This window comes from Cibotium barometz, chromosome 47 (assembly GCF_041138505.1).
Source record: "Cibotium barometz isolate CiBa-2024 chromosome 47, ASM4113850v1, whole genome shotgun sequence".
Taxonomy (NCBI): Eukaryota; Viridiplantae; Streptophyta; class Polypodiopsida; order Cyatheales; family Cibotiaceae; genus Cibotium; species Cibotium barometz.
Genome location: NC_141092.1, coordinates 29353063 through 29373096, shown reverse-complemented (window position 1 = coordinate 29373096; position 20034 = coordinate 29353063).

The following is a 20034-nucleotide window of genomic DNA, read 5'->3' as shown; positions in this document are numbered from 1 at the left end:
GGAGAATACTTCTCTATCTAAATTCTTGTGAAAGAATCGCATATAGAGACAACTTACGTGTAGATACACTCTGCAATAGCAAAATGGAGTTGCTGACCAAAAAAGCAAGCACATTGTAGAGATAGCACGAGTATTGATGGTGGCAAAGAAGAATATGCCTCATAGCTATTAGGCTGAGACTGTGTCTACAACAATTTATATCATGAACATGACTCCTACTCTAGCCATACATGATCTTATGCCAGAGAAGAAGTTTATTGGCAAGAAACCTAATTTGTCTCACTTGAAAGTTTTTGGTGGATGTATTGCATATGTGCATGTGCCAGATGAGTTGCATACTAAGCTGGATCCAAAGGCATAAAAATGTGTGTTTATTGGGTATTTCCTTGAGTAAAAGGGATATAGATGCTATAATCCTGCTACACGTGAATTGAGGGTGACTAGGGATGTTGTATTCAATGTGATGAGTAGCTGGTATGCTGCTGAAAAAGATGATGTTGGGACTGATGTAAATGGAAACATGGTTGCACATAATACAAGTCAACAATCACAGTCGTTGAGTGGAGCTGGAGAGTCCTCATCCAACAATTCTGTTGATAGACCATGGAGTGGCAGGTTGCGTCATAATACTAGTCCAAGAAATGTAGTTGGTACATCACATAACGACAAAGAGAAAGTGGTTCAACCCCTTTGTATGCATGTTATTTTTGCAGGGCATTCTCTTGTTGATGGTGGAGAGTCTGGTGGCTTGGAGATGAGCCTTGATGAGGAGCTTCGGATTCCACTAATAATGAGGACACCTGGTGTGAAGAAGGCTATGGAAGCCATGAATGCAAAGTTACAAACATTTGGAAGAGTCAAAAACTCTATGGAGAGGTTGACTTATGATGGTTATGTGGCACATAATTATGCTTATATGAAAAAAGTTGTGTAGGTTGTAGAACCCACATGTTTTGATAAGGCTATTGGAAATGTGTGTTGGGAGAAAGCTATGGATGGGGAGATGGATGCACTGTATTAAAATGAAACTTGGGATTTGGTATCATTTCCTAAAGGCAAGAAAGCTATTGGTTGTAAGTGGGTGAATAAGGTGAAACATGACAGTGATGTTAACAGAAGTAGGTACAAGGCTAGATTGGTAGCCAAAGGATATGCACAGACACATGGGATCTATTATGAGGAGACATTTTCCTTGGTTGCAAAGATGGCAACTATCAGAGTTGTGATTGCGGTGGCTGGAGCTAAAGGCTAGTTTTTACATTAGATGGATGTAAAAAATACGTTCTTGCATGGTGACTTGCAAGAAGAAGTGTATATGGATCAGCCACGTGGTTTTGAGGATACAGGTCACTTAGAGTATATGTAAGCTTTATATGGCTTTATATAGACTGAAGCAAGCTCCACAAGCATGGCATGACAAGATTACTGAGTATCTTGTCACTATTGGTTTTCATATGGTAGATGTAGATCACTCTTTGTATGTGCATAAGAGTGATAAGGTTATTGTGATCACATCACCATCTATGTAGATGATCTTATTGTTAGGGGTGATAACTTGGATGAGATTGAGCATGTGAAAAGTCTTCTCAAAAGAAAGTTTGAGATAAAGGATTTGGGAGATCTGCTCTACTTTTTGGGAATTGAGGTCATTTGCACACCTGATGGTATTTGGTTGTCACAGAAACAATATGTATTGGACATGTTGTCCAAGTATGAGATGGCTGATTGGTAAGTGAATCTCGATGCCCAAGCTTAGTGCAGATTCAGGTTATGTGTTGGAGGATCATACTATGTACAGGAAGATTTTGGGGAGTTTGATCTATGTCACGCGACGATCAACAGGCCAGATTTGAGTTACAATGTTGGCTTAGAGAGCCAGTTTATGTAGGTTCCATGCAAACCACATCTTGATAGTGTGAAACACATAATTTGGTATTTGAGGGCCAATGTTCTGATTATGCATTGTTTTATGCAGCAAGTGTACCATTTGAGCTATATGGGAACACATATACAGATTGGGTAGGCAACATTTCAGAAAAGATGTACCAATGGATTTATGTTTTCATGGGGAGTGCTGCTGTGACATGGAGCAGCAAGAAGCACCCCACAGTTGCCTTGTTGAGTATAGAGGATTTGCGGTGGCACTCTGTCAAGTAGCTTGGTTACACAAGCTACTTGTGCTAAATTAGGGTTGCACGTGGAGAGAAAGGTTGTCATATATTGTGACAATCTTAGGAACCCAGTTTTCCATGCGTAGACGAAACATATTGAGATACATTACCACTTTATTAGGGAGAGAGTCTTAACAGGCGACATCGACTTGGCCTACGTCAGCACACAGGATCAGGTCGCTAACATCTTCTCACACGAAGGCCTTGGGAGCTGAGAAGCTCTGTAGATTTTGAGATATGCTTAGAGTTCATGAGGTGGAGTTGAGTTTGAGAGGGAGTGTTGAGATGTCAAGCTCAACATGAGCTGACACTCACGATGCGCCTGCATGACAGTTCAACATTTACATCACTTGCTAGTCTGGTAGGTGGCACCAACATATCTTCGCTAGAGATTCTACAGTTGGACTACACCAACTAGTCCCACCTACCCACTCCACTTAACGTGTTGGTAAGGGGCAATTATTCCTTATGGTGGCAGCATTGACCTTTTTGAGGTCGACACACACTTTGACTTTTTTGTTCTTCTTGGACACTATCACAATGTGTGATACCCATTCCATATGCTCAATATCATAGATGAATCCAGCATCGATGAGTCTATCTATCTCCTCTCGAACCATCTTGGAATATTTCAGGTTCATAGGATATGCCCTTTGTTTGACCGGCCATGCTCCATCAACGATTGGAATGGTATGTTTGAATACTTCGGGAGGTATACCCTTCATATCCATGTACTTCTAGGCAAATAAATCATAGAATTCTGTAAGCAAAGTGATGAGATTGGTCTTCACCAATGTACACTCGATCGCCTTGGGTCTTCTCCTAGGCCTGCCAGTTTTATTTCTTTGACCTTCGCTGGACTTTAATATGAGGTCCCTAGTTTCCCATTGTGAGACCTTTGGGCTAAGTCATATTGGATGAATTCATTAGCTATCTGAAAGGTCTTGAAATGTTTGGGTTTGGGCACTTGTTTAGTCTCTTCTTCCCTAGCGCTTTCTTCTTCCACTAGCCTTTTGACTTCTTTTTCTACTAGGGCTAGCTTTGTATTGCAAGCTCTACGTGCTGAGCGGCAAAGGTTTTCTAGTTATGTTGTGGGTTCCATTGGCTTTAGGGTGGTCATATGGACCAGAAGGGAGCTATTGGCAAACTCCTTTTTCCACATATCGTTGAAGTGATTATGTGGTTCAACAACAGGCCCAACATAGTTCAGTTAGTGGTTTCTTAATCGTCTAGAAAGATATATCGTTATGGCCTTGGGAATCCATTCAGCTTGCAAGTCTTGTGGTGGGAGAATGTGTCCCTTGGTTCCTCTCTAATAGCATGTTCCAGTTCTTGGTTGGCAATGCTAGGCAGGTCTGCTAAGCTAAGCATATATAGAGATGTGTCCCTTGATGGTACCGCTCTTATAGCATGTTTCAGTTCTTGGGTGGAAATGCTAGGTAGGTATCCTGAGAGCTAAGCATATATAGAGATGTGATCTCCTTCCCGTCTGCCATAGTAAACCTCGTGCCAAAGCGTCTAGGTAGAGATTCAATGGCTAGGTAGAGATCAAGAAGGATGGTGGCAAGGATATGCATCCAATTCTGAGAGTCTTGCGGCTCCGAAAGAGGTGTACATTCCTCACTATCCTTTTTATCATCGAGTGTCTTGTGGCACATTTGACACTGATGGACTGTAGTAGATTGTGAGACTGAGCTCTCTGGGAATGGTCTGCCACTCATTAGGTGTATCTTCTATGTGCATAGGTTAATCTTGCATGTTTGATCCTTTCTTCGAATGTTAATGTGGTTGGTATCCAGTCGTGGATCATATTAGATTCTTTCATGAATGGCTGTCCAAGGATGCAAAAACAAGTTGATGTCCAAAGTTCATCCCCACAAAGGTGTGGTGTAGGTACGTGGCTCCAAGGATCTTTATCTTCAAATCCTTCAGTAGACCAATGGGTCTAGCTGTGGCTTTATGAGCAAGTTTGACCACATCAATGTGGTGTCATCCATGGTAAGTGCTCCCCATTTCTCCCAACATTATTTTGTAACAATGCTCACTCATACTCCCCCATCCAAGATTGCTATGACCTAGAGGCCATCAAAGGTTAATATTGGGAAAGCTACGTTCAATTCGTCTCCTTAAATGTACTATCCAAGCTTATTTACTCGGACTCTGGGGGTGCCAGTTACTTTGTGGGGTATAACAAGGTCCTCTTCTTTAGATTCATTAGAGCTATCTAGCTTCATGGATTCTTGCATGCGTGGCCCTAGGCATCCCTCCATCCAATCCTTTAGGTATTTCCACATAATCTTGGGCTACCTTGAAGCAAGGTGGCGATAGGGATTTAGATGTGAGAGGAAAGGAAAGAAGAGAGACCAGTAATGTCTCTAGGGGTGGAGGCTGTTCAATGTGGAAGGTTGTTGTCTAGCTTAATGTCTCTAGGGGTGGAGGTTGTTTAATGTGGAAGGTTGTTGTCTAGCTTAATGTCTCTAGGGGTGGAGGCTGTTCAATGTGGAAGGTTGCTCTAGCTTAATATTAATCTCTTTTTTTGTGTACAAAATGTGAATAGGTATTTTTGTATTAGTCCTCAAGTGAGATCAAAATTGGATTATAGCTTAAGTATCCATCAAATTTGGATTATAGCTTAAGTATCCATTAAAAAAGCTATAATCCTCCTTGCCCACACACTTGAGCACATGTTCTAAATATAGCAAGGGGTAGTGATTCCTACATGTGGAAGCATTCACTTTCTTGAGATCAACACACATTCGAAGTTTTCCATTCTTCTTGGGTCCAACCAAAATGGGTGAGACCCGTTCTGAGTGTCCAATATCATAGATGAATCCACACTCAATGAGTTTATCAATCTCTTCGTTAATCATGCTTGCATATTTGGGATTCATTGGATAGGGTCAATGTTGGACTGGTTTAGCTTTGGGCACCATGGGGATGGTGTGTTGTACCACCTTTGTGGAACTCCCTTTATATCATGGTATGTCCATTAAAAAAAATCCCTATACTTCTTGAGGAGAGCTACAAGTTTAGCCTCATCAGCATTATTTAATTCCTTGGCTATGTAGACATGCTTAGGATGTTCTCTTGGTTTAGCCAAGTCTACTTCCTTGACCTCTGCAAGCCCATTCAAAGACTCCTCCACTCTCACTTGTAGGGTTACGTTTGGAACTATGAAACACTAACTTGCATTCTCCTATGGTGTATAACTTATAAATCTTAGGTGCTGGGCGTAAGTCAGGTTCATTTTCCTTACCTTGGTTGGCTTCTTTGCTGCCGCCTTAGCCTCTGGTTCCTTCTGTGTGAGTTCACAGTTTTGTTTCCTTCTAGCTGAATGACTGAGTTTTTGTTCATCATAGACTACCACCTTAGCTATATCAATTCGGGGTGGTCTACAATACTTATGGAGAAGATATAATCCTTATGTATATTTGGATATGGACCAAGGTTATGGGCATCAAGGGCAGGGTATTTTTTGTGTCATGCAGCTTATGCTAAGGTAATTCTTGAAGACTCATTCCCTTGGAGGCTATCAACAAAAGAAGTTACTGAGGTATAGAGACAAACTACCTGAAGAAGATGAGGACTATCTAGAAAGGAAGGTGAACAACTACCCAAAAAAATCCCAAAAAGGAGGGTAGTCTCGTTGAGGAAGACAAATAAAGGAAGGATAAAAAAGAAGAAGAATGTTTTTAAAATGGGTTTCTCTACTTGTATTGAAAATATTTTGTTACATAGTATTTGTCTAAATACAGAGAAATTATTGGTAGATAGTGTTTTCTGCTCATTTACAAGCGAACACTTTCTTTAAAATTTTGTAAGATTTGTGTCACCACGACTTTTTCTCCATCTCAATCTCCATTCTCCATAGAGATATGATTTGTTGAGCATGATGAATGTATATAATATATTGATGTTGTTAATAATAGAAGCTATATCTTTGTGTGGTATAAAATAATATGGCTTTTGAGAATTACATTGTATCATTGCACTTGTCTTCGGTAGAATGTGTTCAGAGATCTCATAATGCATTTGTTTTTGTTTTCCCACCACCGTGTCGAGTTGTATGAAAATAGTTTATATGTACGAGAGACTGTGATTTTTCCATGCCCTGAGTACTCCATGTAGCAAGAGACCCTATGATCATTCACAAAGTATGGGCCATGTGAAAATAAAATATGCTTCACATACAAAAAATAACATATTAATAATTAATTTATCATATTAATCAGTTAATGCATGAATTACATGAAGAAAAAACTCTTACTAAGTAGAAGTTTATGTCCTTGTTCCCCCAAGAAACTACAAATGTTTTCAAAAGCATCTTGATTGTTGTCTCAAACTGACTTGTGTAACCACCTTCAGTTGTTTGCTTACGTAAGAGTTTTATAAAACTATCAAGCTCTATCCAAACTCTCATATGAAGCTTTGTCATCCTTGGATCACTATCTTGGTTAATTGTGTGCTCGCATAAAGCCTTCCAACATTCCCATACTACTACTGTAACTTGTTCGTTCTCATAGTTTGACAAGAACCTCCTAGCTTTGGCTCCTCTCATTAACACATCTGCCAGAATATCACCAGTGGTACTCATGTCCACCATGAAATCCATACAAAGAGTGATCTGCATCTGCCATATGAAAACCAATAGTGACAAGATACAAAGCAATCTTGTCATGCCATGGTCGTGGAGCTTGCTTTAGTCCATACAAGGCCTTACAAAGCTTACATACATACTCTGGGTGACCTGTATCCTCAAAACCTTGTGGCTGATCCATACACACCTCTTCTTGCAAGTCACCATACGAGAACACATTTTTTACATCCATCTGATGTAAAAACCAGCCTTTAGCTACAACCACCATAATCACAACTCTCATAGTTTCCATCTTTACAACTGGGGCGGCAAATGTCTCCTCATAATCAATCCCATGTGTCTACACATATCATTTGGCTACCAATCTAGCCTTGTACCTACTTATGCTACCATCACTGTTATGTTTCACCTTATACATCCACTTACAAAACCAATAGATTTCTTGCCTTCAAGCAGTGGCACAAAATCTCAAGTCTCATTTCCATACAATGCATCCATCTCCTGATTCATACCTTTCTCTCAACACATATTTCCAATAGCCTCATCAAAACATGTGGGTTCTACAACCTGCACACAACTTTTGCCATATAAGCATAGTGATGTGCCACATAACCATCATAAGTCAACCTTTGTAGCACAAGGTTTTTGACTCTTCCAGATCTTTGTAGCTTTGCATTCATGGCTTCCATAGCCTTCTTCACACCAGGTGTTCTCATTGCTGGAATTTGAAGCTCCTCAATCATCAAGGCTCATCTCTAAGCCACTAGAATCTCCATCAACAAGAGAATGCCCTATAGAAATATCAGGCATTCCAAGGGCTCAATCACTTTCTCTTTGCCTTTATGTAATGTACCAACTACATTTTCAGGATTGGTATTATGACGTAGCCTACCACTCCATGGTCTTTCAATAGAATTGCTAGATGAGAACTCCCCTAGTCCACTCAATGACTGTGATTGCTAACTTGCATTCTGTGTAACCACATTTCCACTAACATCAGCCCCAACAACATCATTTTTAGCAGCATATCTGAGCTACTCATCTCATCAAATACAACATCCCTGCTTACCGTCAATTCATGTGTAGCACGATTATAACATCTATATCCATTTTGCTCAAGGGAATACCCAATAAAGACACATTTTTCTGCTTCTGGATCTAACTTAGTACGTAACTCATCTAGCACATGCACATATGCAATACATCCAAAAACTTTCAAGTGAGCTAAATCAGGTTTCTTGCTAGTAAACCTCTCCTCTAGAGTTACATCATGTATGGCTGCAAAGTAGGAGTCCTGTTCATGATATAAACTGGTGTAGACATAGCCTCAACCCAATAGCTATGCGGGATATTCTTCTATGCCATCAATGCTCGTGCTATCTCTACAATGTGCCTGTTTTTTTCACTCAACAACTCCATTTTGCTGCGGAGGGTGTCTACATGTAAATTGTCTCTAAATGCCATTCTTCCATGCAAGAATTCCGAGAACTCATTGGAGAAGTATTCTCCACCTCCATCTAACCTTAGGCTTTCACATGCTTTCCTATTTGTTTTTCAGCCCCATTACTCTAAAATTCAAAAAATGAGTTAACATTCACTCTTCTCCTTCATGAAATACACCCTCACTTTCCTCATGTGGTCATCAATGAATATTACGTAGTACCTGCAGCCACCCATAGACATAGTCTTCGCAGGACCCCATACATCTTAATGCACAATGTCTAGTCTATTCCTTCTCACATTTTTGTCGTGGAAATACATGTTTTATTTGCTTCCCAAATTGACATGCTTTACAAACTTTCTACATACCTTCAACTTTAAACTTAAGTACTCCTATAATAATTTGTTTAGTCTGCATAGACTTCATTCTTTGCACATTTACATGCCCAATTATCTTACATCTTAATGCACAACATCTAGTCCATTCCTTTTCACATTTCTATCATGGAAATACATGTTTTATTTACTTTCCAAATTGACATGATTTACAAACTTTCTACATACCTTCAACTTTAAACTTAAGTACTCCTATCATAATTTGTTTAGTTTGCATAGACTTCATTCTTTGCACATTTACATGCCCAATTATCTTATGTCAAATGTATGTATTTGTAACAACTCCTAAACCATTTGCAAACATTGCAGCAACCACTTTAGGCATATTTACATCCAATATGTAAACATTTTGCTCACTCTATTGCTTTTTTTTGCAACCAACTTGCACTTATCTTTAAGTCTTTTACATAGTAGCCAATCAGGGTTAAATCAGACTTGTAAACCTTAATCATCGGGCCAATAGAAACCAAATTCTTTGTAATGTTCCGAACATGAAGTACATCTACAAGGTAGTTCACCTTACCATCCTGCATGGACAATGGCACATCCCCAACATGGGCAATTGGATGAGTAGTGTCATCCACTGTTTTAAAACAGAACCTAGTCTTTCAAGACTCTTCATTTCCTTGAACCACTCACCATGACTTGTCATGTGGTTCGAAGCACCTAAATCATAATACCATACATCATCCTTACATGCTGCCACATCATTTCCAGACACATCATTAATCATATGTTACATAACAAACAACCTCTCATTATCCTCATTATTTTTGCTAGAGGATGCATAGTTGTTTTGTTGCACTTTTCCATTTCGCATGTCACTCTGCTTCTTATAGCAATATGCTTGCACATGTCCAGGCTTACCAGAGAGTAAAAATAACCCCGTGTATCATTATGCTACCTTTGCCAATTACCACGACCTTATTGGCTCCCCCTACCTCTAAACTGGCCTCTTCCACCTATGTGTTGTTGCGATTATTGTGACTGTTGTTGCTACTGGCGATAATTCTGATTTCCTGCTCAGCCACCACCACCACCTTGGCCATATCCACAACCTCTACCTGCACTTGTGTAGAAGGCCTGCTGCTCTCTCTCAACTATTTTTATTTTGTGAAGACTGTTGATCTGTACCCAAGTTCTTCTCTTCAATGAAGACTGTTGATCTTTACCCAAGTTCTTCTCTTCAATGATCAGTATTGATCTGTGAAGTTGGGAATGTTATCCCGAGCCTGAATAGACATCTTGAATGCCTTGTATTGTGGCGGCTTGAGACCACGTAGACACACTTCCACCTTATCATCATCATCAAAAGAAACACCAATTGATGCAAGGGATTCCACAATACCCTTTATCTTCAAAGCATAATCATTCAGAGACATATTTTTCATCTCCACCACAGTATGAAGCTCATTCTTCAACTGAATATTTCGTGCCTTAGTGTTGGTTTCATACAGCTTCACCAAGGTATCCAGTGCCTCCTTAGGTGACTTGGCATCCTACATATGCCCAATCATGGTGTCCTGTATACTAATAGAAAGCCAATACATGAATTTCCTTGCTCCTTGATTCCAATCCTTGAACTCTTTTACATTTATAACAGTTGGATTAATCTTTGGTATCTCTGGTGCCTCCTCATGTTCACTTTCAATGTAATCCCATAACCTTTTCCCATCGGGAAATTTGTCAATATAAACCTCTAATAAGCATGGAAGTTATTCTTTTCAAGATTCTTTGCAACAATCTGGTTTATTCCATCATTCATCATCTTTTTTGCAACACATATTTACCAAAAACAACACTCTTGTTTAACTGGCACAAACTGTTGTATTCTCTATAGTAGTACTATACTGCACCCAAACTGTCACAACCAGTGACCTTACTTTGAATGCATACACCCAATGGAAACTTTGAGACCTATTTGCAGTACACACATAATCTCCCTTCCTGTTGCAGTTCCAAAAATAGAGTTATGTAGAGAATCAAAACTTACCCACCGCAGTGCTTATGAACGCTTGACAAAGTAAAAAATAGAGGTCCATACGTGCTGGCGAGATGGTACTCCAGCCTAAAGAAATCCCTAACATTGGGGAGAAGGTTCTCAGGAGTAGAGTCCTCAGAGAATTTTTAGTCAAGTGGAAGTTCTTCCCTCTAGAAAATGCCACCTAGGAGAAAGAAGAAGAGATGGAAAAAGATTACCCCCACTTTGCAAGATGAGGACATCTAGCATTTTTCAAGTGGGAGAGGATGTAAGATTCCTCCTCAGCCTGAATAATTTTATGGTTTTTTGTTAAATTTTCTTAAATGACTTCTCTTCTTAACCCCTCTCAAGCTTGAGAAGTTTTCTAATTGGTTGTTTCAAATTCAAATCAAGCTTTCCCTAAGAATTTTAATGTGTAATCAATAAAAAGTTAATCTTTATGCTTAATTAGAATGTTTTCTTATGTATATCTCTCTCTAAAAAAGAATAGTCATTCTTATGGCTAATTCTTTAGCAAAAGAATGCTTCTCATTGATAAATTCTTAATTCAAAATCAAACTCTAAGCTTCTCATTGATAAATTCTTAATTCAAAATCAAACTCTAATCTTGTTAAGCTAAAGAATAAGAAAATGGTATTTTTATGCTTTTAAAGGACTGTTTTATGCCAGAATGTTGGAGGAAGCATTTGGTATGTCATTAACTAAGGAGAGACTCATTGCATTAGCTAGGAGTCGTCGAGGGACGTCGCTCGCGGGCAAAGCCTGTCGAGGTCTTGACCAGCCTCGGTATGGTTAACATGGTGCGCTTCCGGTAGGATGGACGAGGACCGACGAAGTGGTCCCTGAGTGAAGTGCTAGGACACCTAAGTAGGATCCTAGAGGGTTCTGACCAAGTGATGCACGGGCTCACAGTTTTTAGGACACCCATGCATACGTCAAGGAAGATACGGATGAACTGAAAAGAATGACTTTTGTGAACTGAATTTTGATATTAGATCTCGTTGATTGACTAGCTGGTCTTCAATGGAGAGTCAAGATGATGTATTTTGTAAAATAATGGACTCAATATTTTTGAGGATTATGATCAGTAATACTATGATTTCATTGAAAGATTGTTTTAAGGAGATAGCCAAATCTGTTAAAATGGCAATTTCATATTGGGTGTATAAGTGGTGTGACTACCTTGAATTTTGCTTGAAGCGCGGCTAAGGGGCCTGGGAACTCTTTTCCTCGGTACTCGGGCAAAACAGAACCAAAATTTTATAAAGCAATCCCACCACCAATACAGTGGTTGGGCAGTTAGCTAACCCATGGGCCAGTTGGGGGTAGACTTGATCGGGGGATTTCTGCGATACAACTAGTTACAATTAAGTTATGTTAGTAAGAATAAGTCCTAGGAAGACCCTTGTTATGTGGGAGGGAATCAGGGCGACGGCTGTGCCTCGCTAAAGGAGGAAAAAAGCGGTGATTCTAATGACCAAGTGCAAGTCTATTCCTTGATCTGACCATGTGACTTTCGGGTTCGGTCAGATCAGTTTGGTTAGTTTATTAAGACTTTGACTCGTTAGGTCAATTCTCCCGTTAGATGATTTTCCTAGTGGAATCGCCCATGCCTTTCGGGCAAGGGAAGTTTTTTCGGGTTCGATTTCAGAGGAACCGTCGGGCTAGTCTCTTGTCCAGAAATCCGTGGGCGAGGCCCCGAGTGTGGATCCCTGTTATATGCACAATATATGTGCTATGTTATATGCACATTATGTGTGCATATACTAGGAGGCTAACCCACATTAGTCTTGTGAGCATGGGAGCATGGGAACAAGCTCTAGTGGAGCATGGGTTAGGACTAACCTTAAGGGTTAAGGTTAGGGTCACGCATCCAAGGGTCGCACATGGGAAATGGAGAGTCAAGAGTCACTTGAGGGCCCTTCTATATAATAGGGACATGGGACACACTCAAGGGAGGCTTGGGGGCTTGGAGGCTTAGGCTATGGTCTCTTGTGAAGAGGATCATATCTACTCGCCTATCATTTCACACTATAGCTACATGCTATTGGATTGAAGTTATACCTCTTGATGGTATGGGACATCAAGGTAAAGGTATGATGTATTTCATTATAATTCATGTGTCCATTCCTTGGGCTCGGGGGTGGTCAGGTGGATGAGTTTATGCCCGATTTATGCATGTTTATGCATAACAATTATCTAGAGCAATCTCTAGTTAATTGTTGTTGATTTTTCTTTTTTATTGTAATTTTTGACTTTTTTTAATTAAATTTTAATATTTACTAATAATAATAACAATATTATTTTGTTCATTTGTGTTGATGATTTGCACGTGAATCGTTGATATGGTGATTGGAACACGTGTTACTACTATTCAATGGACGAATTGATGTTGCGGGGAAATTTCGTGAGTTTAATGCTATTTTTTTGTATTTCTTGTGGTCTAAAATAAGCATTAATGGAAAATTTTACCAAAATACCACATATTTTATTGTAAATATTTTTGGTAGAATGGATTCCCTAAATTTCTAAAATTTTTAGAAATTTTTTTCTATTTTTTAAGAGTTTGTTTTTGCATTTTTATGGTTAAAAATATATATTTTTAATACATTTTTGCGGGTTTTTCCACTGGGATGCAATAAAATTTCTGTCGATTTTGTGCTGAAATACAATAGGGGGCAGCATGTTGATGCATGAAATGCTCTCCTGTGTGCATGGGACCCTCTTTGCCTCTCAAATCTGATTTTTCTCGTCTATTTTCCTCCTGCCCGTGTGAACTTCTCTTAAAAGGGATTTTTTAAAATTAAATATTAATCATAATTAATATTTAATTATGATTAGTCTTAGTTTAATTAAAAGATTAATTCAAGATTAATACTCCTCTCTGTTAACCGAGAGGGAGGGGATGGAGAGTGAATGGTATGGAGAAGAAGGAGAGAGGAGAGAGGGGAGAGGAGAGAGGGAGTACTCTCTCCCTCTCAATTTGGCGCACACGGGGGGGAGACTGCAGTGCAACCTGCGAGCAAAAATCCCCCCCCAAAAAAAATTTCCAAACCTTGTTATTAAAGCTTAAAAGCTTTAATTAAATTTTACTTCTTTTTTTTAAAGAGTTTTTTTATCTATTAAAAAAAAGCTTTTCAAAGCTTGGAAAAAATAGGAGAAAATATGAAATTTGAGGAAAAAAATCTCTGGGTTTTTCTAAAACTTTCTCTTCAAGTTTTTTGGCTTTTCATCTTCCGAAAATTTTGGCTATCCGAATTTCGGAAAATTTTTTGACCTTTCGGATTCCGGAAACTTTTGACCTTTCACATTCCGATTTTTTTTTTGTCTTTCCATTTTCCCGAAACTGTTGGCTTTCTGTATTTTGGAAAAACCGTTGGGATTCTGAAATTTTTTGACCGTTCGTATTCTAAATGTGTTCGGGGTAAATTAAAATTTTTAAAAAATTTCTAAAAATTAGTGAAAAATTAGACAAAGGTTATTTTAAATTTTTGAAAAATGTGGGGTTGGTGTTTGGCATGTGGTGCATCCATTCATGCGCCCGTGACCATTCAAATTCCTTTAAAAATATATATTTTTTGATCGAGAAAATTAAAAATCTATTAAAATTGTAAATTTTCATTGGATTTGAGAATTCTCGAGTGGAATTGGAAATTTCGTGAATGATGGGATTCTCAGGAAAAATTAGGAATTTTCTAGAATCTATTTTTTAGAAATCCTAGAAATTGGTATTTTTTAAAATATCAATGGTATTTTGGCAAATTTAATTGCTAAAAAGTTTCTAGAAAAGTATAGGTTTGGAGAACCATAAGATAAGTTTGGTGGAATTCAAAATTATCATATTTTGAGGCCCTAAAAAATTAGGAAAAAATCATGATAATTTTTTAAATCAAGAATTTAATATTTTTGAGGGTTATTCAATGTTGAAGTATGTTTTCACGTGCTTACATTAGATAGATACGAGTTATTCGCATATTATTAATACGATTATACCTCGTATTAGTAGATTTTTTTGTTTGGATTAATTCTAAACGATGTCTTCATGATTTTTTTACCATTCTTTTTGGACATGGTCCTTAATTTTTTCAATGATGGCTAGAATCTACGTTCAAAGTGTGTTTCACCTTTGACACTTTTCCATGATAATTTATTTTACACTTATTTAAGTGTGGTTTGTGCTTAATTTTTTAAGCCTAAAATAAATTCTATCATGATCGGTTTGTTTTGGTGGATTTTATTGGATGTTTTCCGAGTTTCATATGGACTCATCAGGTTTTGCCTAGATCACTTGTGTCTAGGGGTTTTTATTGAGTATTACACACATGTGTTCACACATGTGTTTCACTTGCTTACTTTGGAGTTTTGCTTGAACGACACCACGTTCATATACTCCTAGATTGATGAGTTGGCCACCAATTTTAATGCTTCTTTTGGCATGATTAATGACCATTAGATGTCATGCATTGATTTTTATGATTAACTATGGTTTTCATGGATTTGAGGAGCTTCTATGCTTTTATCCATGGTTTTATAAGGATCTTTTGATCTTTTGGATAATATCATGTGCTTTGAAGGTAGCATTTACCTTTATTTTTTGCACATAATTTTGTAGTATATTCCTTGTGCTCTTGTACATATTCCAACTCGGATACCTAGTTGTTTATGTATCTAGGTGAGTTATTTTTCTACCCCAGCTTTATTGTGTTTATTGGGTAGTTATCATTAGAAAGGCGTCAATAATTCAATTTCTTTTCTAATGATGTACTCGAAAAGAGTTATTCCTTGATGTGGTCTCAGGTATATAGAGACAGATTCTAGTATGTGAAAGTCTGGGATATGGCCATCTTATTCCTTTTATACAGGATTTTATTCATATTTTCCTAGACGGCATACTGGGAGTTTCAAATTGTTAAGGAATGTATGGGTGGTATCATGGTGGTATGGGATGCTAGTGATCCCTCACATATATTATCTTATGGGATAATTTGGGCTCAATATTACATCACTTAGCATGTTGACCTCAACATTCAAAGACAATCTCATTTTCTAAATTCACTTAAAGTTATAGTGTAGGCATTCTCTAGATAAACTTCTTTCATCTATACCCTGCATGTATTGATGAGTGTAATCTCATCAGTATTTTCATTTGTTGAAATCTCTTTCTTTAGAGTTCAACAAGTTTATCTTGTTGTGTTCGGATTAAGGAAATTTGGATTTTTCCTTTGTTGGCATTTCTTTCTCTAGCTCCATACTTTAGGTGATTTATACAGTCAACCTGATGGCATATGTGACTCATCGAGACGATGACTCTCTAATATGGATAACTTGGAGTGTCGATAATTCCATGTGCACATGTGGGTACATTAGGGCCCCTGGTTCCTGTTGTTATAATGCCATGTTTTCTTGCTTTATTTCGAATGGTTTACAATGAGGAAATTACTTTGAGCATGAAGTCTAAAGGGAAAACAGAGCATATGAATCAAATTGTAGAGGATATGCTTGTGCATATGTCTCTGGAAAAGCATCAAATTGGAAAAAATATCTTCCAACGATGGAATTTGCCTATAACAATTTTAAACATATGGCTATTGGTTTTAGTCCGTTCATGCTTATGTATGGGTATCAACCCAGGGCACCTATTGATGTCAGTCTTAAGGACATCGAGCTTGATGCATCGAGTAATTTCTTACGTGATATTTAGGAAATGTTGACTGAAGCTTGGGATTCTATCAGGAGTGCTCAGGATAGGGCACAGTTCTATGCTAATAGAGGACCCTCAATTCGGCCTTTTAAACTAGGAGCGTTGGTTTATTTAAAGTTTCTAAAGATTCTCAGACTTTGTCAGTAGGAAAATGCTCGAATTAATCTCCTAGATATTGTGGTCCATTTTGATTTTTTATACATCGGATTGGCACGGTTGTGTATGAACTTAAACTACCTCTAATTGTTAGAGTTCATCCAGTCTTTTATATCGATAGATTGAAAGGGAAACTGGGAGGTGAGGATAACAGAGTTACTCCTTAAGAACTCATTGAAGTCAAAGATTTATCCTATGTTCCACATGAACCTAATAAGGTACTTAAATTCAGGGAAAGGAAAATTTGTAAAGTTGACTAATCCCTGGGGTTAATATTAGGTGGAAAGATAGGGAAATAGAGGATTCGACTTGGGAGTCGGGTGAGATTGCTCAGCGCAGTTCTCCTTCTTTTCATTGCAAGAGTGCAATGTTTTGAGAGAGGGGAAGTATGTTATATGCACATTATATGTGCTATGTTATATGCACATTATGTGTGCATATACTACGAGGCTAACCCACATTATGCTTGTGAGCATGGGAGCGTGGGAACAAGCTCTAGTGGAGCATGGGTTAGGACTAACCTTAAGGGTTAAGGTTAGGGTCAGGCATCCAATGGTCACACATGGGAAATGAAGAGTCAAGAGTCACTTGAGGGCCCTCCTATATAATAGGGGCATGGGACACACTCAAGGGAGGGTTGGGGGCTTGGAGGCTTGGAGGCTTAGGCTATGGTCTCTTGTGTAAAGGATCATATCTACTCACCTACCATTTCACACTATAGCTACATGCTATTGGATTACCTCTTGATGGTATGGGACATCAAGGTAAAGATATGACGTATTTCATTATAATTCATGTGTGCATCCCTTGGGCTCGGGGGTGGTCGGGTGGATGAGTTTATGCCGCCTGATTTATGCATGTCTATGCATAACAATTATCGGAGATATCTTAGGGTTTTAATAATCCCTGCCCCCCGCATGAGAGGCTGACGCTGCTTCCGCCGCCTGCGCCCTCGAAGGGGGCATCGCGGAGGGGGTGGGGGTCTCATAGTAACAGTGAAGGGATCATCCACTCCATCGCCCTTTATAAGAGATGCCCATTTCTCTCACGTCATCCATTGCATCACTTCACACTGCCCGACCTTATTAAAAGTCCAAGGTTGGGAAGGTTCATGCACTCTCTTTCTCTCTCATTCACTCTCTTATTATTCAATATACATATATATATGGTGCGCTCCTTGAACACGCTACAACAACAAAAACTACAATTACTTCTACCTTAGAGCTACATTGCTTCTCAAAATGAGAGATTGATTGCCCATGCCCTAACCCACAAAAAACTCAACCCCCATGTACAAATATTTACTCCATTTCCTCACCACCACGCTTCTAGATTCTTCACACCCATCAACAACTTTTTCCCACCAAGGGGGGTAGTTTCGATGCTACCTACAAGTGTGTATTGCCCGAACGACTCTTGTACGCAATCTTCCATTATTAAGTTACATGTTCCCATGATGGGTTCACCATTATGAGTTTAATATAGAGCTTATGCATATGCATAGAGAGCTTTATATGCATAGTCCAGAGATCCATGCATTGGGATCTCGTGCATTTAATGTATAAGCATAACGTGCATCGAGAGTTCCATGCATGTGCACATGCATGGAGAGGTCCACGCATGGTGCACATGCATGGAGAGGTCCACGCATGTCTCAACATGCATAGAGGCCTCTTTGTATAGGTAATGCATAAATATTCAACAAGGATGGAGAAATTCTCTATTGTGCACACAAGGGAACCTTGCATTGCTCACTATGTGTAACAAATAATTATAGAAACATAGTGGACATAAGGGTGCCTTGCAACTCTATTACAAATAATGATAGAAACCTAATGGACACAAGGGTGCCTTGCATTGCACTTGGGATCTCCCCTTCTTCTCACTTCTCTGTTACATGTATGCTATTAAATCTTGCTTGATTGATGGATGCATGCTAGGTAGGTTTGGTTCTAGGTGTCCCCGTTAAATTTGGTAATGCATAAATATTCAATAAGGATAGAGAAATTCTCTATTGTGCACACAAGGGTACCTTGCATTGCTCACTGTGTGTAACAAATAATGATAGAAACATAGTGGACACAAGGGTGCCTTGCCAACTGTGTTACAAATAATGATAGAAACCTAATGGACACAAGGGTGCCTTGCATTGCACTTGGGATCCCCCCTTCTTCTAACTTCTTTCTTACATGTATGCTATTAAATCTTGCTTGCTTGATGGATGCATGCTAGGTACGTTTGGTTGTAGGTGTCCCCCTTACATTATCTTCGTCTTCTTCGTCCAAGATTAAAATTTAGGGATGGATCTCTCAAAATCTGGTCCTCTACCATCCATGGCTCCAAAAAAAATCAATTCCCCTCAATAGGATCATCAAGTCCCATTTCTTGATTAAGTAAATCAAGAAATCCAAGAATTCTTGAAACTAAGGTAGAAATGGATCAAAGACATAGCTTTGATACCACTTTAGTGAGGATGAAGAGAGACAGAGAAAGAAATGCACTCATGAAGGAGTACCACATGCACTCAAGGGAGTACCACCATAGCCATGGAAGCTTGAAGCTCTAAGAAACTATGATTTTATTAGTAAAATGGTTAGTTGACCCTAATTACAATTTGTTTGTACTTATATACTTACCCACCTTTTCACACTTTATTTTAATGTTGGCCCCCCACACTTTCCCGGCCATATCCATGCCCATGGGCTTCCCTTATGTCCAAACCATGCCTAAAGCTCTAACTCATGTCCAAGATCATGTCGCCTTCATTAAAATAAAAATAAAAAAAACTCTCATAAAAATCTAAAAATATCTCAAAGTTAAGAAAAAAAGCCCCCTAAAAGTTGATGTACAATTGATGTTTTACATCAAAGTTGATACAAAACAACAACTCTACCACAAAACTTGGTGTTTTCCATCAAGTCTCAGATGCTCCATTTGGAGGATCAGAAGTCGGTTTTCACAAAGAGCCTAATTTTGAAATTATGTCTCGTACGTGTAAGCATGCTCAAATGACCCGTTCCATAAATTTTTGAGTACCAACAAGACCATGTTTTGGTGCAATCTACAGACATTACAGAGTGATTTGGTGCGTAACCATATTTCGGTGAATCTGCAAATAAGTCGTCTAGGACAAAATTATATCATCAGGCCGTTTGTGAAAATCGATCTCCAATCCTCCAACTTTCTCTCGAGAGCATCTGAAACTTGATGGGAAACATCATCTTTTGTACAAAAGTTGATGTCTTAAATGAAGATGCAAAAACTAAGTTTTGTAAAAAAGCCGATGTTTTGTGTAGAAAGTTGATGTTTTGCATCAAACACCATATTGGGGAATATGGGAATTTCCCATAAGTTTGGGACACGTGGTCAAAAGTTTGGATTAACCATAACTTGAACACCACTAATCCAAAATGAGCGCTTTATAGCTCTTTAGATTCCATTTTTCAAGCGCTTTCCAATGATAGGTCATATGATAGGGTTTTGAGAAACTTACAAACATGTTATCCATGTCCCCCTTTTTTAAGTATTCAAAAATGGGAATTGGGAAATTCCCAAATTCACTAATATGGTGTTATCATCAACTCGATGCAAA